This window comes from Mandrillus leucophaeus, unplaced genomic scaffold (assembly GCF_000951045.1).
Source record: "Mandrillus leucophaeus isolate KB7577 unplaced genomic scaffold, Mleu.le_1.0 Scaffold14, whole genome shotgun sequence".
In the NCBI taxonomy this organism is placed as follows: Eukaryota; Metazoa; Chordata; class Mammalia; order Primates; family Cercopithecidae; genus Mandrillus; species Mandrillus leucophaeus.
The window spans coordinates 3,556,760-3,577,891 of NW_012101365.1; the positions used below are offsets into that span (position 1 = coordinate 3,556,760).

At 44.4% G+C, this 21,132-nt stretch overlaps 1 pseudogene across 1 annotated transcript; it reads right to left on the bottom strand.

The window, feature by feature from the left end:
- Nucleotides 1-2,036: 2,036 nt before the first annotated feature.
- Nucleotides 2,037-3,547, bottom strand: LOC105534884 (annotated as a pseudogene). Its single transcript, XR_001005344.1, has one exon. The product of XR_001005344.1 is annotated as a heterogeneous nuclear ribonucleoprotein A3 pseudogene (transcript).
- Between the last annotated feature and the right edge of the window lie 17,585 nt (nucleotides 3,548-21,132).

The following is a 21,132-nucleotide window of genomic DNA, read 5'->3' on the forward strand; positions in this document are numbered from 1 at the left end:
CCTTCCAGTGCAGCCTCCCAAAGTGCTGGGATTACAAGCATGAACCACCGTGCCTGGCCTGAATCAGAATCTTTTAGTTTATGAAAATTACTTAAGAATCTGATATCAGGCCATTTTTTTTTCCATTTATTCATTTTTTAAAAACTAAGCCATTCATCAGTTTATTTGAACATGTGTCTGTTGGACACTTAACATGTACCAGGTGCTAGGGACTCAGCAGTGAACAAGACAAAATACAGTATTTGCCTTTAAAGAGCACAGGGTGAGACAGACACGAAGTTAAGTGAACAGAACAGTCAATCAAGAAGCTAAGTTCACATAGCGATAAGTAAAGAAAATGGAATAGGGTAATGGGATATTGGGAGTTATGGAAAGTTAATTTAAATTTTTAATTAACTTAGGGGGTTACAGAAGGCCTCTCAGGGGAAGTGACGTTTGAGCTGAGAAGTATGATAAGAAGGAGCTGATAATGCACACATCTAGAGGAGAAGGGTCTCAGGGAAGGAAAGAAGAGTGCAAAAGTCAAGGTGGGAAATGTTTGGCACATTCAAGAGACAGAAAGAAAGACAAGTAGAGGTCCTGAGACTGGGCCTCAATCCTTCCCACACTTAAGATCAGGCAGAGAGCAGTAGATGTTGAGGTTGAAGATTAAACCCAGGAGAGCATTTAATATAAACTTAGAAATGTAAATGTTTCAACAAGAAGTGAGTAGTGAATGACTATTAGAAGAGGTGAGTTGGAGTTGGTGGCCTTAATTGGGTTGGGTGGAGAGATGAAAGTTAAAAACCTGACTGGATGTAGCTTAAAGAGAATGGGAGACAAGGAAGTAGAGACAAGAACTGCAGAAAATGTTCAGGAAGTTTTACTAGTTAAGGGAGTAAAAATTCAAACTTCTGGTAATAACAGGTCTTGGGGTCAAAAGAAGATTTTCTTTCATAATTTTTATTCAGACATATTCAAAAGTAGAACAAACCCCCATGTACTCATTATCCATTGTGTTTGGGTGAATAATGGCCCCCAATGTCCATGTCATAATCCACAGAACGTGTGGATATGTTACACAGCAACAGGGACTTTGTGTGTGTGATTAAATTAAGGATCTTGAAGAGAGATTATCCTGGATTATCTTGATGGGTTCAGTATATTCACATAGACCCTTAGGGAGGCGGGAGGATCAAAGTCAATAGTAAATGGGTCAGGAGATGGGCCAGGAGTGGTGGCTCATGCCTGTAACCCCAGTACTTTGGGAGGTCAAGGCAGGAGGATCACTTGAAGCCAGGAGTTTGAGACCAGCCTGGGCAACATAGTGAGATCCCATCTCTACAAAGATAAAAATAAAAAATTTAGCCAGGTGTGGAGGCATGTACCTGTAGTCCCAGCTACTCTGGAGGCTAAGCAGGGAGGATTGCTTCAGTCCAGCAGTTGGAGGCTGCAGTGAGCTATAATTGTGCCACTGCACTCCAGCCTAGACAACAGAGACCTCATCTCTTTAAAAAAAAAAGGTAGGAAATGTGCTCATATCTGTAATCCCAATGCTTTGAGGGGCCAAGTAGGGAGGATCGCTTAAGGTTAGGAGTTTGAGACCAGCCTGAACAACATAGCAAGACCCTGTTTCTACAAAAAAGAATTTTTTTAATTAACCAAGCATGATGGTGTGCACCTGTGGTGCTAGGTACTCAGGAGGCTGAGGCAGGAGGATCACTTGAGCCCAGGAGTTCAAGGCTGCAGTGAACAATGATCACACCACAGCACTCTAGCCTGGGTGACAGAGTGAGACCTTGTCTCTCCCCGAAAAAAAAAAAATAGTAAGAGATACAAAGATGGAAACAAGAGGTTCAAATGACACACTGAAGAAGCCAAGAGCCAGAAAATGCAGTGGCCTCTAGATCCTAAAAAAGGCAAGGAAATGGATTCTCCCACAAAGCCTCCAGGCAGAAGGAAAATGCAGGAGAATGGGAAAGCCCACGGAGTGTTAAAGAGCCAGCCATTAGCTTTTCCAATCATGAAGTGCTTGGGACATTTGGCTTCTTGACAGGTTGTTTTTTTAAGTTAAAAATTCCTTAATATTTTATTCCTGGTACCACTACCACAATTTACAGGGCAATATACCTGATGTAATGAAAAGAAAAAGACAAAGCTACAACAGATGAAAGACCTCAGGAATGTACATCTAATTGACACTACATTGCATTAATCAATAGCTGCACTTTGTGCAAACTGTGGCTATGATAGTCCTGAACAAGAAGGGTTTCCTGTTTAAGCTGCAGTAACTTTTCTGACCGGATCATCGTTCCTTCTGTGGCAGATTTTTACAGTTCCTCTAATGCATTTGGTGTGACTGTCTCAAAGTAACCTGCAGCTTTCCTGACAACTCCTTGCTCTCTCTCCTGCTAAGAGCTGTAGCCCTTTTCTGCTGTTTTTAGAACCTTCTGCTGCCATATCCACCACTTCCACCACCAGATCCATAACCACCACCATAGGGAATGCCCAAGCTTCTTCCACCAAAACTGCCCCCTTTCATGGGTCCATAATTTGATTGCTGTTGTCCACTGTAATTTCCAAAATCATTATAGTTCCCACCACCACCATAGTTACCACCGCCAAAATTTCCTCCTTCATTGTACCCATCATATCCTCCACCACCGCTACCATATTCACCACCTTGGTTTCCATATCCTGGTCCATCATGACCATAGCCCCCTCTACTACTATAACCAGGACCACCGCCATGGTTGCCACCATCACCTCCAGATCCATTATATCTACCATCACCTCCTCCATAACTACCTCTGCTGCCACCACCTCCACCACCATAGCCTCCTCTTCCATCACAGTTTCCACCACGGCCAAAATTACCTCCACCACCTCCAAAGTTTCCTCCACAATAACATTGCCAGATCCACCTCCACGACCTCCCTGTGATCCAGCAGACTGCATCTCTTGTTTAGAAAGGGCCTTTTGCACTTCACAATTATGCCCATTAATAGTGTGGTATTTCTGAACAACAATTTTATCAACTGTATCATGATCATCAAAAGCTGCAAAAGCAAATCCTCTCTTTTTTCCACTCTGCCCGTCTTCCATAACTTCTGTGGTTAATCTTGCCATACTTTCCGAAGTAGTTCTCTCAAATTATATTCTTCTGTGTCTTCTTTAACACCACCAACAAAAATGTTCTTCACTGTTAGACGGGCGCCAGGCTTTACAGAATCCTCTCTGGAAACAGCTCTCTCTGGTTTGACTACACGCCCATCAACCTTGTGTGGTTGAGCACACATTGCTGCATCCACCTCTTCAACACAAGAACAAGTCACAGAACCAAAGCCCCTGGAATGTGTTGTTTGGGGGTCTCTCGTTACCACACAGTCCGTGAGTGTGCCCCATTTCTCAAAATGTTCTCTGAAACTATCATCTGTAGTTTCAAAGCTCAGACCACCAATAAACAGTTTTCTCAACTGCTCTGGTTCGTTTGGATCGTGGCCCTCCTCCCTCCAGCAGCGACGGCTAGAGCCAGGCTGGGGTCAACAGGTGGCGGTTTTACCTCCATTTGGAGACCGGACTTGCCTCTTCCAACTCAAGTTCAATATGGGACTGAGAGCTTCTTGACAGGTTTTGCAGAGTTGACTTGCAGATTTTTTTCTGGTTTGAGATTCTCCCTACTCCCTACTCCCTACTCCATTAACACTGAGTTTTAATGTTAAACTTAGCTTTGCTCCTCTGGAATCCTGTAAGTAGACAGAGGTAATAACAAGTCAAAATAAATAGAATGTCTTACTAGAAGGCCTTGCTCTGTTTCTGATCTCTCCTCTGAAAGTCTTTTTGCAGCTTTGTTTTGGGAGAGCCATGAAGGTGTAGCTTTGGAATAGATTTGTAAGAGAATATTCTGGCAATGGTAAGTGCTACATGACTCCTGGTGAGTAAAGATCAATGGCCCAGCTTTTCTGACCACCTTTAAAATGTATATTTTGCCATATGTTTTATGAGTTATCATGAACCCCAAGTTAGGAGTCCTTAATACACTGGGTGCTGAGCCCTGGCCATACTTGTATTCTCTCAATTGGAGAAGAGAAATTACATCATGGAATTCCTAGGTTGGCCTGACCAGGCCCACTTGGACTTCCTGCTGTTGTGGTTTTCCTCTTGAGTTTCCGTAGTAGAGGTCTCCTCTGCCCCTGCTTCAGCTTCCTGCTCCCAGCAACTCCCTCCTGGCCTCAGCTTTCAAAGATGGTTCTTCAGGCCCAGAAGGATCAGCCTGAGACTGGAATTGGAAAATCCAGGCTCTAGTCCAGATTCTTCCACTTGCCAACAAATCTCTTCCCTTCTCTGGGCTTTGGTTTCCTCAGCCATAAAAAAGAAGACAGCACCTTTCCCCGGCCACCCAACTGACTAGGAAGTGAGGAGCGCCTCTGCCTGGCCACCAACCGTCTGGGAAATGAGGAGCGCAAAAAAAAAAGTCCGGGTATGGTGGCTCACACCTATAATCCCTGCACTTTGGGAAGCCAAGACAAGAGGATCACTTGAGGCCAGGAGTTTGAGACCAGCCTGGCCAACCTAGTGAGGCCCTGTCTCCACACATGCAAAAAAATTATCCAGGTGTAGTGGCACGCTCCTGTAGTCCCAGTTACTCAGAAGGCTGAGGAGAGAGGATTGCTTGAGCCCGGGAGTTTGAGACTACAGTGAGCTAAGAAGGTGCCACTGCACTCCAGCCTGGGCAACAGAGACCCTGTCTCTTAAAAAATAAATAGGCTGGTTGTAGTGACTCACTCCTGCAATCCCAGCACTTTGGGAGGACAAGGCAGGCAGATCACTTGAGGTCAGGAGTTCGAGACCAGCCTGGGTGAAACCCCATCTCTACTAAAAGTACAAAAATTAGCTGGGTGGGGTGGCACATGCCTGTAATCCCAGCTACTCGAGAGGCTGAGGCAGGAGAATTGCTTGAACCTGGGAGGCGGGGTTTGCAGTGAGCCGAGATTGCTCTACTGCACTGCGGCCTGGGCGATAGAGCGAGACTCAGTCTCTAAATAAATAAATAAATAAATAAATTTAATGTAAAGGCAGGGCGTGCGGGCTCATGCCTGTAATCTCAGCACTTCGGGAGGTCAAGGTGAGTGTATCACCTGAGGTCAGGAGTTTGAGACCAGCCTGGCCAACGTGGTGAAACCCCATCTCTACTAAAAATACAAAAAATTAGCCAGGCGTGGTGGCAGGTGCCTGTAACCCCAGCTACTCGGGAGGCTGAGGCAGGAGAATGGCTTGAACCCGGGAGGTGGAGGTTGCGGTAAGCCGAGATTGCGCCACTGCACTCCAGTCTGGGCAATAAGAGCAAAGCTCTGTCTCAAAAAAAAAAAAAAAAAACTAAAAAAAAGACAATAACAAACTTGCTTGATAGAATTGTTATAGGAATTAAATGATACGATATGGTGAAAGTGCATTAAATTATAAAGTGTAATCCAGAAGTTATCTAATTATATTTATTCCTTATGGAATCTTTGAATATTCTCATAGCTCTTCATTTTACAAATGGAGAAGCTGAGGCTCAAAGATAAGTTTACTCATTGTGATAGTTCATCTTATGTGTCCAGTTGGCTAGGATACAGTGCCCAGTTGTTTCGTCAAACACCAGTCCAAAATGCTGCTGTGAAAGTATTTTTCAGATGAGCTTAACTTTTAAACCAGTGGACTTTGAGTAAAGCAGATTACCCTCCAAAATATGGGAGTCATCCAGTCCGTTGAGTATCTTAAGAGAAAAGACAGGTCCCCTAAAGAAGAAGGAATTCTGCCTCCTGACTGCCTTTGAATTCAAGACTTCAGCAACAACTCCTGCTGGAATTGCCATCCGATTGACCTGGCCTGCAGATTTCAGACTTGCTAGGCCCCCACAACTGCATGGGTCAATTCCTTAAAATAAATATCTCTCTCCCTACCTCTCTCTATGTATATATTTAGATATAGATTATAGATAGGTTATAGATCTAGGTACATACACACAGATACTCTCTATTGATTCTGTTTCTCTGAATAATCCTTACTGATGTATTCATCCTGTCCCTCATGAAGCAAATAATTATTAGGCACCTACTGTGGGCTCTGTTAGGCAAAGCAAATAAGACAGGGTCTCTGCCCTCAGGCAGGGAATAGACAAGTGACTTCCCACATACAATGTAGCGTGGGACCAGTGCTGTGTGTGGGCTGTGCTTTGGGAACTGTGGATCCACAGTGGAGGAATATTAAAATGGGTAACTGAGAGCTGTGAGGCAGGACATGCTTCCCAAAAGATAGTGATGCCTGAGTGAGTTTTGAAGGATGAATATGGATTAGCAAAGCCAAGAAGAGAGGGGCCAGACACTTCAGGCCCAGGAGAATGGGAAGCAGGGACAGCATCTCTGCACATGAGACCCTCGGGAGTTCCAGGTGGCTGGAGCTGAGGGGTGTTGAAGAGAGCTGAGCAGTGAAGCAAGAGCAGTAGCAGGGGACCCCTTTTAGAGATGCCCTTTATCCTGGAAGTCACAGGGAGCCCTCAAGGACTCCAAGCAGGGGAGACAGGGAACTGTGTTTCAGAAGAGTGCCTCTGCTACCAGGTGGAAGCCTACCTGGAGGGGACCTGTGAGGAGCCAGTTGAGGTCTGATGTGAGGCAGAGGATGGAGGAGGGATGACAATGATAGGTGACCATTCCCTCAGCATATGGCCGAGCTCCTGTTACCAGTGAGGCCCTCTGCTCAGTGATGAAGCTCCATAATAAACAACACGGACTCTGCTTCTAGGGAGCTTGGTGATGGAACAAAGGGGCCTTGGCATTGACTATTGATCTGTTCATCTGAGGGTCAAGAGAGCTATGGGTCAGAGAGAGATTGGGAAGAAGCTAGGGTGAAACTAAAATCAGGGAGGAAAAATAGGCTTTGTGTTAAGAACCTGGAATTGTAGGCAAAATATTGTGCATTTGGTTGGTTTTTTTCCCCGCTCTAGAGAGGATCTACAGTCATTATCACATTCTCAAAGGGGAGAAAATATCCCCTCCAAGTTAGGAAACACTGAAATAGAATGCAGTGAGCAGATGGCGGAGGGTGGAGCCCCTGGGAATGGCAATATTGAAAGGGTGGCAGGCAGCGCACAGTGGCTCACGCCTGCAATCCCAGCACTTTGGGAGGCTGAGGTGGAGGGATCATTTGAGCCAGGAGTTCGAGACCAGCTTGGGCGACATGGTGAAACCTCATCTCTACAAAAAATACAAAAATTAGCTGGGTGTGATGGTGAGCGCCTGTAGTCCCAGCTACTCGGGAAGCTGAGGTGGGAGGATCACCTGAGCCCTGGAGGTCGAGACTGCAGTGAGCCGTGATCGCACCGCTACATTCCAGCTTGGGTGACAGAGTGACACCCTATCTTAAAAAAAAAAATGAGGCAAAGGAAAAGGCAACTGAGAAGAAATGTTCAAAGAAAGAGGAAACAGGACAGTGCAGCCTTATGGAAACCTGGAGAGGGGAGCGTCCCAAGAAGCCAAGGACTGCTCAGCACCGCCTCCTGGTCCAGAGCAGGTAAAGGAGACCCGCAGACACCAGTCATTTGATTTGGAGTTGAAGAGGTGGGCAGAGAAGAACCTCCCAGAGAAGAAAGCCGTTTTAATATCAGGAAGCCCGTAGCACGACACACGTTCATATGCTACAAGGAGCAAGCCAGGAGAATGAGAGCGGTCTCTGGCCACCAAGCTCCAGGCTGCATCAGTCCTTGCCCTTTGGGAAAGCGGTGGCCCCCAAGGAGCAAACGGAAACCAAGTGATAAGTGAATGACGGCAGCCACATGCAGTTGTTCAGGGAGGTTTGCTCAGGTGCTTGAGAACCTGGATCCCAGGAGGAACAGCCAAATCCCAGTCCCAAGCCAAAGAGCTTGGGACTCTGCAACTTGAGAGGCCTCGGGGAGATGATCAACTGTTTTCAGAGGAAGGGCTTTCCTAGGGCAGAGGGAACAGGTATGTTTTCTGGATCCAGGACTAATTAAAGCAAGACAGAGTGGATTCAGTAGCAGAGGGAATTTTCTAAAATCCCAGCAGCCAAGAGGAGTAGCAAGGCCCTTGTGTTCAGAAGTGTGCAGAGGCTGGGTGATTATTTGGCAGGGCTGGTACACAGATGATCCAAACCTCAGGTCGGGGTTGGATTCCATGACCTTTAAAGTCCCTTCCAGACTTAGGAATATCTAACACTTATCAGATTTCTTTGTCATCTTGAAGGGTTTTGGAAAATGGTCAAAAAGACTATTGTGATGCATTTTATTTTTAAAAAATCATGCTACATAAGGCTCATGAGGTTAGGGGTAGAAAGGGATAGTGTGGCTTAAAAAAATAGCACATCTAGCAAGTATTATACCTCTTAAGAAGGAAATCATTGACTAGGGTTTGGATCAGTGGTTCCCAAAGGTCACTTGAGGGCAGATAACCCCCACCCCACTATTTTAACTCTAAGAGCCCAGGTTGGACCCAAGTTGGACCCAGGAATCTATGTTTTAAATAAGCAACAGTGCTCCACCCCCATCAAAAATCTGATGTGGCGGATCCCAGGACTCCTTTTTTGAGAAACTGGGTGATGACGGACTGAGGATAGCAACAATTCTCCAAATAAAGTGCTCTATAAATGGCGATGTGCTTGGCAGTTGGGGAAAACAAGGCTCAGCAGTGTTGAACATGTGCCGGGACAGGCTGGAGGCAAGTGTAAATCCCAGATCGACCTCAGGTCCAGGTATTTCCCCTTGGCATTGAGTAGGCTCAATGGAGAATTTTGCAGGCCTTGATCTCATTCACTTTCATCACTCCCACCTGGACAAAACAGGAGGCTCAAATCATTGCCTCAGTCTCCTGGTCTATAAAATGAAATAATGGTGGTTGGGCCTGTATTCTCCATGAACGAGGGAGAACAAATCTACAAAGTATGGACCCCCAGGACTGAGTGGGGCTGGAACACTCTGGAGAAAGCTGCTGTGGGCTAAATGTTTGTGTCCCCCTGAAATTCATGTTGAAACTCTAATCCCCAGGGTGATGGTATTTGGAGGTAGGGCCTTTGGGAGGTAATTAGGGTGAGGTTAGATGATGAGGGTGGAGCTTCCATGATGGAATTAATGCCCTTATAAAAAGAGGAAGAGGCGGGGTGCGGTGGCTCATGCCTGTAATCCCAGCACTTTGGGAGGCCAAGGCAGGTGAATCACCTGAAGTCAGGAGTTCAAGACCAGCCTGACCAACATGGTGAAACCCCATCTCCACTGAAAATACAAAAATTGGCCAGGTGTGGTGGTGCATGCTTGTAATCTCAGCTACTCGGAGGCAGGAGAATAGCTTGAACCTGAGAGGTGGAGGTTTCAGTGAACTGAGATCGCACCACTGCACTCCAGCCTGGGTGATGAGTGAGATTCCATCTCTAAAAAACTAGATAAAAAGAGGAAGAGACACAGTGCTCTCTTGCTCTCTCCTCCTCTACCCACCTCCCCCTCGTCCTTCCCCCCTACTTCTCCCCCTCCCTCCCTGAATGCTTGCACCAAGGAAAGGCCATCGGAGGCCATAACCAGGAAGATAGCCCTCACCAAGAACCTGACCATGTTGGCACCGATCTCAGAATTCCAGCCTCCAGAATTATGAGAAATAATTATTTGTTATTTAAGCCACCAAGTGTATGGTGTTCTGTTATGGCAGCCCGAACTAAGACAAACACATCACTATTTGCTCAAAGGCTTCAGAAAGCAGCCAAGAAGGAATAACGGGCATCACATTTACCCTCCTGCCTGGAAAAAACTGGGCAGAATGTGTGAAGCAATAGTTTCAAAATGCTAGATAGCAGGCAACAAAGGACAGTGATCCCGGAGAAACAGGAAGCAAACGAGGTGAGCCCGGTGATGGCTCCAGCTGACTGCGGGGGAAGTTTCCAGGCTGCAGCACAGGGAAGGGGAGCAGAAGCGGAGCCCAACAGAATTCCTGAACGGAGGCAGCAGGAGCTCCCAGGACAGAATACTGGAGAGGAGGAGCGGCACAGAGACAGCTCCAGAGATAATGCAGAGGGAGAGAAATTCAGCAGAGTGCTGCTCAGCATGTGCGTGTGACGAACCCACTCCAGGCCAGGGAACCACCCAGAAGGATGAGAGGAATCTAACTTTGAAGGTCACAAAAAACAGAACAGCTTCTGTTCCCACCAGTCAGACAGGAAAGCCTCATTATCCATGGGGTATTGGATAGGGCACTCAGGAGAGTCTTGCCTCAGTCATGGGGAATAATTAATCCTAGGTAATAATTAGCCTAGACAAAACATGCCTCTGCTCCCACCCAATAAATCTTAAAAGCAAGACCTTAAAGGATCAAACTGTTCCAAGAAACTTAACTGCAGTCCGAAAACAGAGCTCAAGAATATTTACAGGAAATCAAAAATACCTAGCACCTGACAAATGAAAAATCTTAATGTCTGGTCCAGTAAAAAAATTACTTGGCATAGTCTATATATAAACCCTCACTTTACAAACAATTGATTTTTGACAAGGGTGCCAAGATAATTGAAAGGGAAAAAAATAGTCTTTTCTGTATTTTTTCTTGTTTTAGAGATGGGATCTCGATCTGTCACTTAGGCTGGAGTACAGTGGTGCGATCAGAGCTCACTGCAGCCCGGAACTTCTGGGTTCAAGAGATCCTCCTACTTCAGTTTCCTGAGTAGCTGGGACCACAGGTTCATCTACCATGCCTGGCTATTTTTTTTTTTTTTTAAATTTTGTGTAGAGACAGGGTCTCACTATGTTGTCTAGGCTGGTCTCAAACTCCTGGCCTCAAGTGATCCTGGCCTCCCAAAGTATTGGGATTACAGGCATGAGCCACCATGCCTAGCCAAGAATAGTCTTTCCAACAAATAGTACTGGACAACAACTGGATATCCACATATAAAAGAATAAAGTTAGACTTTTTCTTCATACCATATCCAAAATGTAACTCAAAATGGATCATAGACTTAAATATCAGAGTTAAAACTATAAAACTCTTAGAAGAAAATATAGCCATAAATCTTCACGACCTTGGGTTAGACAAAGCCTTCTTAGATATGACACCAAAAACAATGGACAGTTGGCAAGGCTCAGTGGCTCACACCTGTAATCCCAGCACTTTGGGAGGCCAAGACGGGCAGATCACTTGGGGCCAGGAGTTTGAGACCAGCCGTGGCCAATATGGTGAAACCCCATCTCTACTAAAAATACAAAAAATTAGCTGGGCATGGTGTCGGGCTCCTGTAATCCCAGCTACTCGGGAGGGTGAGGCAGGAGAATCACTTGAACTTGGGAGGTGGAGGCTGCAGTGAGCTGAGATCACACCATTGCACTCCAACCTGGGTAACAAGAGCAAAACTCCGTCTCTCAAATAAACAAACAAACAAAACACAATAGACAAAAATAAAGATAAGTTGAAATTTATTTTTCTAATTTATCTTTTTTGTGAATTAGAAAAATAAATTTTAATTTATCTTTTTATTTTTGTCAATTTATCAAAACCAAAGTCTTTTATCCTTTGATGGACACCATCAGGAAAGTGAAAAGACAAGCCCACTGAATTAGAGAAAACATTATGTCACATGTCTAATAAAGGTCTAGTATCCAGAATGTATAAAGAACTCTTGGCCAGACGCAGTGGCTCATGCCTGTAAACCCAGCACTTTGGGAGATCAAGGTGGGCGGATCACCTGAGGTCAGGAGTTCAAGACCAGCCATGCCAACATGGTGAAACCCCATCTCTACTAGAAATACAAAAATTAGCTGGGCGTGGTGGCGCACGCATGTAATCCCAGCTACTCGGGAGGCTGAAGCAGGAGAATCACTTGAACCTGGGAGGAAGAGGTTGCAGTGAGCTGAGATTGCACCACGGCACTTCAGCCTGGGACAGAGTGAGACTCCTTCAGCCTGGGACAGAGCGAGACTCCGTCTCAAAAGAAAAAAAAAAACAACTCTTAAAACTCAACAACAAAAAGACAACAGATATTTACCTGAGCAGACATTTCTCCAAACAAGATAAACAAATGGCCAATAAGCACATGAAAAGGTACTCAACATCATTAGCCATCAGGGAGATGCAAATTAAAATCACAGTAAGATGCCACTTCACACTCACAAGGATAGCTATCATCAAAAAAAAAACAAGTAACAGCCAGTGTTAGTGAGGATGTGGAAAAATTGGAACCTTCATACACTGCTGGTAATAATGTCAGACAACATAGTCACTGTGAGAGAGTCTGGCAGTTCCTCAGAAGGTTAAACATAGTTACCATATGATCCAGCAGTCTCACTCCTAGATAAATTAAAATATAGATCCATACAAAACAAGTACACGAATGTTCATGGCAACATTATTCATAATAGTCCAAAAGTAAAAACAACCCAAGTGTCTATCAACTGATGAATATGGATAAACAAAATGTGGTCTATTCAATACAGTGGAATATTATTAGCAATAAAAAGGAACGAAGTACTGATACATGCTACAATATGGATGAACCTTGAAAACATGCAAGGACAAGAAGCCAGTGAGAAAAGACCACATATTGTAGGATTCCATTGATGTGAAATGTTCAGAATTGGCAAATCTACAGAGAAAAAGAGGTTGCCTAGGGATGGGGAGTAGGGGAGCTACTGCTAATGTGTACAGAGTTTCTTTTGGGAGTGGCTAAAATGTTTTAAAAGTGATTATGATGATGGTTGCACAACTCTGTGGACATGCTAAAGAACATTGCATTGTATCTTAATTTTAATTTAATTTAATTTAATTTTTGAGATGGAGTCTCACTGTGTCCCAGGCTAGAGTGCAGTGGCATGATCTCTGCTCACTACAAGCTCTGCCTCCTGAGTTCAAGTGATTCTCCTGCCTCAGCCTCTCGAGTAGCTGGGATTACAGGTGTGCACCACCGTGCCCAGCTGATTTTTGTATTTTTAGTAGAGACTGGGTTTCACCATGTTGGCCAGGCTGGTCTCAAACTCCTGACCTCAGGTGATCCACGTGCCTCGGCCTCCCAAAGTGCTGGGATTACAGGCATGAGCCACCGTGCCTGGCCGACATTGTATATTTTAAATGGGTAAATTGCATAATATGTAAATTATACCTCAATAAAACTGTTATATTAAAATAAAATTACTAGGCATTAAAAGAAGTAAGAAAATATAATCCATAATAAGGAGAAAACCCCATCTGTCTAAATCAACTCAGAACTGATACAGATATTAAACTCTGCAGAGAAAGAGACATTAAAAGTTATCGTTGTGTTTCATGTGTTGAAAGAGTTAAATAGAGACATAGAGGATTTTAAAAGGCCCAAGTCAAACTCCCAGAGATGGAAAAAACAGTCTAAGGTGAAAAATGCACTGGTGGAGTTAAGGGCACATTAAACATAGCAGAAGAAAAAAATTAGTGGATTTGCAGGCACAGCAAAAGAAACTATCCAAAACAAAATACAGAGAGGAAAAATAATTTTTAAAAGATGAGCAGAGCATCACTGAACTGTGGTACGCTTCAAGCAGCCTAACATGTATGTAACTGAAGATTCAGGAGAGGAGAGAGAAAGGGAGGGACAGAAAAAAACATTTAAAGAAACAATAGGCCAGGTGCAGTGGCTCACGCCTGTAATCATAGCACTTTGGGAGGCTGAGGCAGGTGGATCACTTGAGGTCAGGAGTTTGAGACCAACCTGACCAATATGGTGAAACCCTGTCTTCACTAAAAATACAAAAATTAGCTGGACGTGGTGGCGGGCAACTGCAATCCCAGCTCCTCAGGAGGCTGAGGCACAAGAATCACTTAAACCCAGGAGGTGAAGGCTGCAGTGATCCAAGATCGCACTACTGCACTCCAGCCTGGGTGACGGAGTAAGATTCTGTCTCAAAAAAAAAAAGAGAAAAGAAAAGAAAAAAGAAAGAGATACTAGTTTAAAAATTTTCAGGCTTGATCAAAACAAATCCAAGAAGCCCAATGAATCCTAAGTACAAGAAGCATGAAGAAAACCACACAAAAGCACACATCATAATCAAATCGCTCAAAAGCAACGGATAACATCTAGAATCAGCCAGAGGGAAAAAGACACCTTACATACAGAGCAACAAAGATACAGATGACAGATTTCTCATTGGAAACATTGTGAACAGTGGGAAAACCTCTTTAAAGTACTGAAAGAATTTATCACCAGCAGGCCTGCCCTATAAGAAATGTTCAAGGAAGTCCTCCAGGCAGAAAGAAAAGGATACCACATGGAATGTGGATCTATACATGAAATAATAAGGAGCACTGGAAATAACTACATCGCCAAGCACACTTCTATTTACTATTTCAATCTCCTTAAAAATCATTGGCTGTTTAAATGAGAATAACAGTAATGTATTATAAAACGCATGACAATTGCACAGAGGTCGGCTCAGGAGAAATGGAAGTCTACTATAATTAAGTTCTTATACTATATGTGAAATGGTATTATATCACATGAAGATAGACTGATAAATTCAAGATTTATACTATAAACTCTAAAGCAACCATGAAAATAAAACAGAGTTTTAGTTTCAAAGCCAACAAAGGGGATAAAATGGAATCATAAAATGTATTTATCCCAAAAGATGTCAGGAAAAAAAAAAGGAGAAAGAAAACAAACAACAGATGGCATTAAATAGAAAGCAAATAGCAACATATTTAAACCATACCAATATTCACATTAAATGTAATGTAAATGGCCTAAACATTTCAATTTAAAAGAAGAGGAGATTGTGAGTTAAATTACAAAACAAGACCCAACTATATGTTGACTAAAAGAAACACACTTTAAATATAAAGACACAGAAAAGTTAAGAGTAAAAGGATAGAAAAATATACCATACTAACACTAATTTTAAAAAACCTAGGATGGCCAAACTATTATTAGACAAATAGATTCCAAAAAAAAAGAATATTACAGTAGGCCGGGCGAGTGGCTCATGCCTTTAATTCCAGCACTTTGGGAGGCTGAGACAGGAGGACTGCTTGAGCCCAGGAGTTTGAGATCAGTTAAGGCAACACAGTAAGACTCCACCTCTACAAAATTAAAAAATTAGCCAGATGTAGTGGTGTGCACCTGTGGTCCCAGCTACTTGGGAGGCTAAGATGAGAGGATGGCTTGAGCCCTGGAGGTTGAGGGTACAGTGAGCTAAGATTGTGCCACTGCCCTCCAGCCTGGGTGAAGAGCAAGGCCTTGTTGTTTTGTTTTGTTTTTTAAAAAAGAATATTACAGTAGTCCCTCCTTATCCATGGTTTCACTTTCTGAGGTTTTAGTTATCTGTGATCAACCAGGCCCTAAAATATCACTTAAATACTCTGCCTCTTTGAGGCCATTAAGTAAAATAAGATTTAGTTGAACACTGGCACTTCAACATAAGCACAGTCAACCTGATAACCAAGACAGCTACTGAATGACTAATGGCAGTCTGGGCAGATGATGCCAGACTGTGGGAGATTTCATCATGCTACTCAGGATGGTGTGCAATTTAAATTTATGAACTGTTTATTTCTGAAGTTTTCCATTTACTTCACAATGCCTATGTTATTCCTCTCACTTAATTTCGTTGTGTCATTACTTTATTATCTCACCTTCACAAAAAGAAAGGTGAATACAGTACAACAAGATATTTTGAGAGAGAGAGAGAGAACACGTTCACTTAACTTTTAATAGTGTATTTGTGTAATTGTTCTATTTTACTGTCAGTTGTTAATCTCTTACTGTGCCTAATTTATAAAGTAAACTTTACCACAGGTATGAATGTATAGGAAAAAACAAAATGTATATAAGGTTTGGCACTATCTGTGGTTTCAGGCATCCATGGGGTGTCTTGGAACAGATCCCTTGAAGATACAGAGGGACTACAGTACCAGGAATAAAGAAGAGCAATTCAAAATGATAAATAGGTCAATTGAGCAGGAAGACATAACAATCCTAAATGCTTAATAACAGAGATTCAACATACATTAAGCAAAAACTGATATATCTGCAAGGAAAAATAGACAAATCCACAATTATAGTTGGAGACTTCAATATCCCTCTCTTGATAATTGATAGAACAAGTGGGCAGAGGTTCAGCAAGGATATAGTAGACCTGAACAGCACTATCAGCTCACCGACCTGATATATATGAAGGGCCTTCAAAACGTTCATGAAAAATGTGGATTATGAAAAACTACATGTGGATTTCAATTTTTTGTTTGAGACAGGGTCTCACTCTGTCACCCAGGCTGGGGTGCAGTGGTGGAATCATAGTTTACTGCATCCTCCATCTCCTGGGCCCAAGTGATTCTCCCACCTCAGCCTCCCAAGTAGCTGGGATTACAAGCATCAGCCTTTGTGCCCTGCCTCAATTTTTTTTTTGCACCAAAATAAATTCATACTAACTTGTTATAACGTGTCTGAACGCGCTCTAGCTTGAGACACTGAGAAGGATAAGACTCCAGTTTGAAAAGAGCCCCATCAGAGCAACATGACTTCTGCTAGCACTGAAGCCAGAACAAATATCAAATTTATGGTGAAGCTTAGGTGGAAGAATGGTGAAATCCTTTTTGGCTTATGAAATGTTGACAGAGATAATGCCCCAAAGACATCAGCAGTTTACAAATGGTTCACTCGTTTTAAGAAAGGATGAGATGATGTTGAAGCTGAAGCCCACAGCGGCAGACCATCCACATCAATTTGTAAGGAAAAAATTCATCTTGTTCATGCCATAATTGAAAAGGACTGATGACTAACAGTACAGACAACAGCCAAAACCATAGACATCTCAGTTGGCTCGGCTTATACAATTCTGACTGAAAAATTAAAGTTGAGCAAACGTTCTACTCAATGGGTGTGAAAACTGTTGTGCCCAGGTCCGCTGCAGACAAGAGCCAAGCTTTCAGTGAAAATTTTAAACAGGTGGGCTCCAGATCCTGAAGCATTTCTTTGAAGAACTGTAACAAGAAATGAAACATGGCCTTCTAGCAGTGTGATCCTGAAGACAAAGCACTATCACAGCAGCGGGCCAGGCAGAGCAGAAGTGGACCAGTCAGGAGCAAGGGTCAAGGCATCAGTTTTTCAGCAGGCATCTTGCTTATTGACTTTCTGGAGGGTCAAGGAACAATATAATCCGCTTATTATGCAGTATTTTGACAAAGTTAGCCAAAGCTTTTGCAGAGAAATGCCCTGGAAATTTTCACCAGAGTCCTTCACCACAATAACACTCCTGCTCATTCCTCTCATCAGTTGCGACAATTAGGGAATCATTAGGCCTCCACCTTACAGTCCTCATTTGGCTGCTTCTGACTTCTTTTTGATTCCTAATCTTAAGAAATCTTTAAAGGGCATTCATTTTTCTTCTGTTAATAATGTAAAATAGATTGCATTGACATGGTTAAATTCCCAGGACCCTCAGTTCTTTACGGATGGACTAAATGGCTGCTATCATTGCTCACAAAAATATCTTGAACTTGATGGAGCTTATGTTGAGAAATAAAGTTTACATTTATTTATTTATTTATTTATTTTTGAGACGGAGTCTTCCTCTGTCGCCCAGGCTGGAGTGCAATGGTATGATCTCGGCTCACTGCAAGCTACGCCTCCCGGGTTCACGCCATTCTCCTGCCTCAGCCTCCCGAGTAGCTGGGACTACGGGCGCCCATCACCACACCCGGCTAATGTTTTGTATTTTTAGTAGAGATGGGGTTTCACTGCGTTAGCCAGGATTATTTTGGTCTCGTGACCTCGTGATCTGCCCGCCTCGGCCTCCCAAAGTGCTAGGATTACAGACATGAGCCACTGCACCTGGCCTACATTTTTTTATTTTTATCTCCACTTTTTAAATTTTTAAATTTTAAAAATTTTTTTTCCACTTTTCCACTTTTTGAAGTGGAACTTTTTGAAGTCCACTCATAGAATCCCACAACAGCAGAATACACATTCTTCTGCAGTGCACACAGAGTAATTCAGTATTTCTAGTAAGACCAATGACAATAAAAAAGAGAAGATATCAGTAAAATTGATCAACCTCTAGCAAACTGATCAGGGAAAAAAATGGAGACACAAATTACTGATATAAGAAATGAGAGAGGTTGGGATTACTACAGATTCTACAAATATAAAAGCATACTAAGAAAATATTACAAATAACTTTATGCCAGTAAATTCAACAACTTTGATGAAGTGGATAAATTCCTCCTTGAAAAATAATACCAAAGCTCACTCAAGAAGAAATAATCTAAATAGTTGCACATCTATTAAAGAAGTTGAATTTGTAGTTGAAAATCATCCCACAAAGAAAACTGCAAGTCAGATGGTTACACCGTTATAAGATCTTTGGGGTGTTGGCCAGGCGTGGTGGCTCACACCTGTAATCCCAGCACTTTGGGAGGCCGAGGTGGGCAGATCACCTGAGGTTGGGAGTTTGAGACCAGCCTGACCAACATGGAGAAACCCCATCTCTACTGAAAATTCAAAATTATCTGGGCAGGGTGGTGCATGCCTATAATCCCAGCTACTCGGGAGGCTGAGGCAGGAGAATCACTTGAACCCAGGAGGCAGAGGTTGTGGTGAGCTGAGATCACGCCATTGCACTCCAGCCTAGGCGACAGGAATGAAACTCCATCTCAAAAAATAATAATAATTAAAAAAAAGAATTCAAGAGCAGTTTGCTGCAGGAGGTGCTCCCACACATTAGTTTTCAAGTGGAATAGCTATAAAGGAAGCAAGATGGATACTGAAGGTTTGTGCAACCTAAGAATGAAGATTGCCACTGGTGCCACATTGAAGAGAACAATTCCCGAGGAAGGAAAGAAGTTGGGAGAACCTCACAACAAGGCAGCACTCCTCTTCTGCCACCCCTCTCCAGGAAATGCAGGATTGTTGTTCTGAGAATGACTGTGCACAGCAATGCACTGTTAACAGTGTTTTGCATGTAGCAGGTGCTTAAAAAATGTTTGACGAATGAACAACAGCAACAAAAAATATCTTTGGGGTGTCAATTTTTCTGGCCATAAACCTCTGTGACTGGTGGCACCTTTGCCCGGGTTTTGCTCGGGCCTGCTGGGCTCATTTTGCCCACTCGATCTGGCAGGCTGCACTCGGCTCATGCTATCAGCCTGGGTCCCACACTGGTCAAGGGTGAGTCAGGCGTGGAACAGTGAGGGGTGTGTGAACGAGCCTGGGGTCTGGCCACTGTGCAAAGTCAGACATGCCGGCTGCTGCAGTGAGGCGGGCAGCTCTCTGTGAGGCTGTGGCTGGACCTGGCACACTGCAAGCAGCTTCCGTGGCTGGCACCAGGGAACACAGTGGCAAATGGAAGCTTGGAGATGCTAGGAACTGCAGGGCCCTGAAGAGGGAGTCACAGCCCTGGCTGGGGGAGCTCCCAGGTCTGGCCTCCCTGAAGGGCCACAGCTCTTCTCTCCTCTTCACCCACAACGTGGTGAACAAGGGGGTCTGTTTCAGCCCTGTTTGTGTTATAGCTCTTTCAGTCTCACCATTCGATGGATCCCAAATTCTTGTCCTACAACTGGAAAGAATGAGGTGCTCAGAAAAGTGGAGGGTGAGCAAGACGAAGAGGAGCTTTATTGAGTGATAGAACACCTCAGTCTCCTGCAGGGGGCAGCTCCTTTCCACAGCCAGGCTGTCCTGACGAGTATTCAGCTCCCAGCAGAGAGGAGACTGTGGAATGGAAAGCTCCTCTCTACAGGCAGGTTGTCCTGTCATCTCTGCAGCTCTCAGCAGAAAAGAGGCCCTGGAGTGTAGCTCTCAGTAGCTGGTTGCCCTAATGTCTGCTTGAATCTCAGCAGACAGGGGGCCCTGGAGTGGGTAGCTCCTCTCTGCAGCTGGTCATTCCAACATCTGCCCAGCACTGGCTGAGCCTGGGGCTTTTATAGGCCTCAGGGGGAGGAAGTACATGCTGATTGGTCCATGGGCAGCCATGGGTGGGCCTGGAAAAGGCACCACCAATTCCCACTCCTGTCTGCAGGACTGGCAGCTCACCAGGGACCCACCCTCTTCTGCCCAGGAGCCTGTCTGCCTCCCACTGCCATCCATGGCACCCAGGCTGTTCATGCCAAGGGGTACCTGAAGGCCAGTGCCGAGCTGCCCTCAGCCCCCACTTGGCTTCCCTCCCATGCTCATTGGTGCCCAAGGTCCCAAAGGGGGCCGAGGCAGCAGGGGTCTGGCGTGTCAGCACTGCCCTAAGCATGTGCACACCTGGCCGGGCTATGAAAGCACCTAGGTTTGGGCCTAGGTTCGGCCCTGACTTTGCTCTGAGATCAGATCAGGCACCAAAAGCAGGGAGAAGCCAGGCAGTGGGAGCAGGCATTTCTGAGCCTGTGAGGACAGGGGCTCCTTCTCGGGCCCCCAAGAGTGCAGGGATGCCTGGCTCCACAGCCACAATTTGGGAGGGTGGGGCTCCTGCCCACAACATGGAGCCAGAGGCCTGAGTTTGCAGCCACAACTCGGCACATCGCAGGCTCCACAGAGGGTGCAGCCCTGGCTGCATCTCCCTGCTGCAGCTGACATGATGGCAGCGGCTGCTCCAGACAGGCCACCACTGCCACCACCACTAGTGAATTTTACCAAACATTCAAGGAAGAAATAATACCAATTCTACATGAAGTATTCTAGAAAACTGAAGAAGAGGGAGCACCTCCTAACTCATTATATGAGGTCAGCATTACTCTGATACCAAAACCTAACAAAGACATTACAAGAAAAGAAAAATGCAGATCAATATTTCTCATGAAATAGATGCAAAAATTCTTAACCAAATTTTAGCAAATTGAATCCCACAAGATATACTGAAAGAATAACACGTTGTGAATAAGTGGGGTTTATTTCAGGAAAGTAAAATTATTTTAACATTCAAAAATCAATTTATAGGCCAGATATGGTGGCTCACGCCTATAATCCCAACATTTTGGGAGGCCAAGGTGGGCGGATCACTTGAGGCCAGGAGTTAGAGGCCACCCTGGCCAACACGGTGAGACCCTAGCTCCACTAAAAATACAAAAATTAGCCAGGCTTGGTGGCGGGTGCCTATAATCCCAGCTACTTGGGAGGCTGAGGCAGGAGAATCACTTGAACCTGGGAGGCAGAGGTTGCAGTGAGCCAAGATTGCACCACTGCACTCCAGCC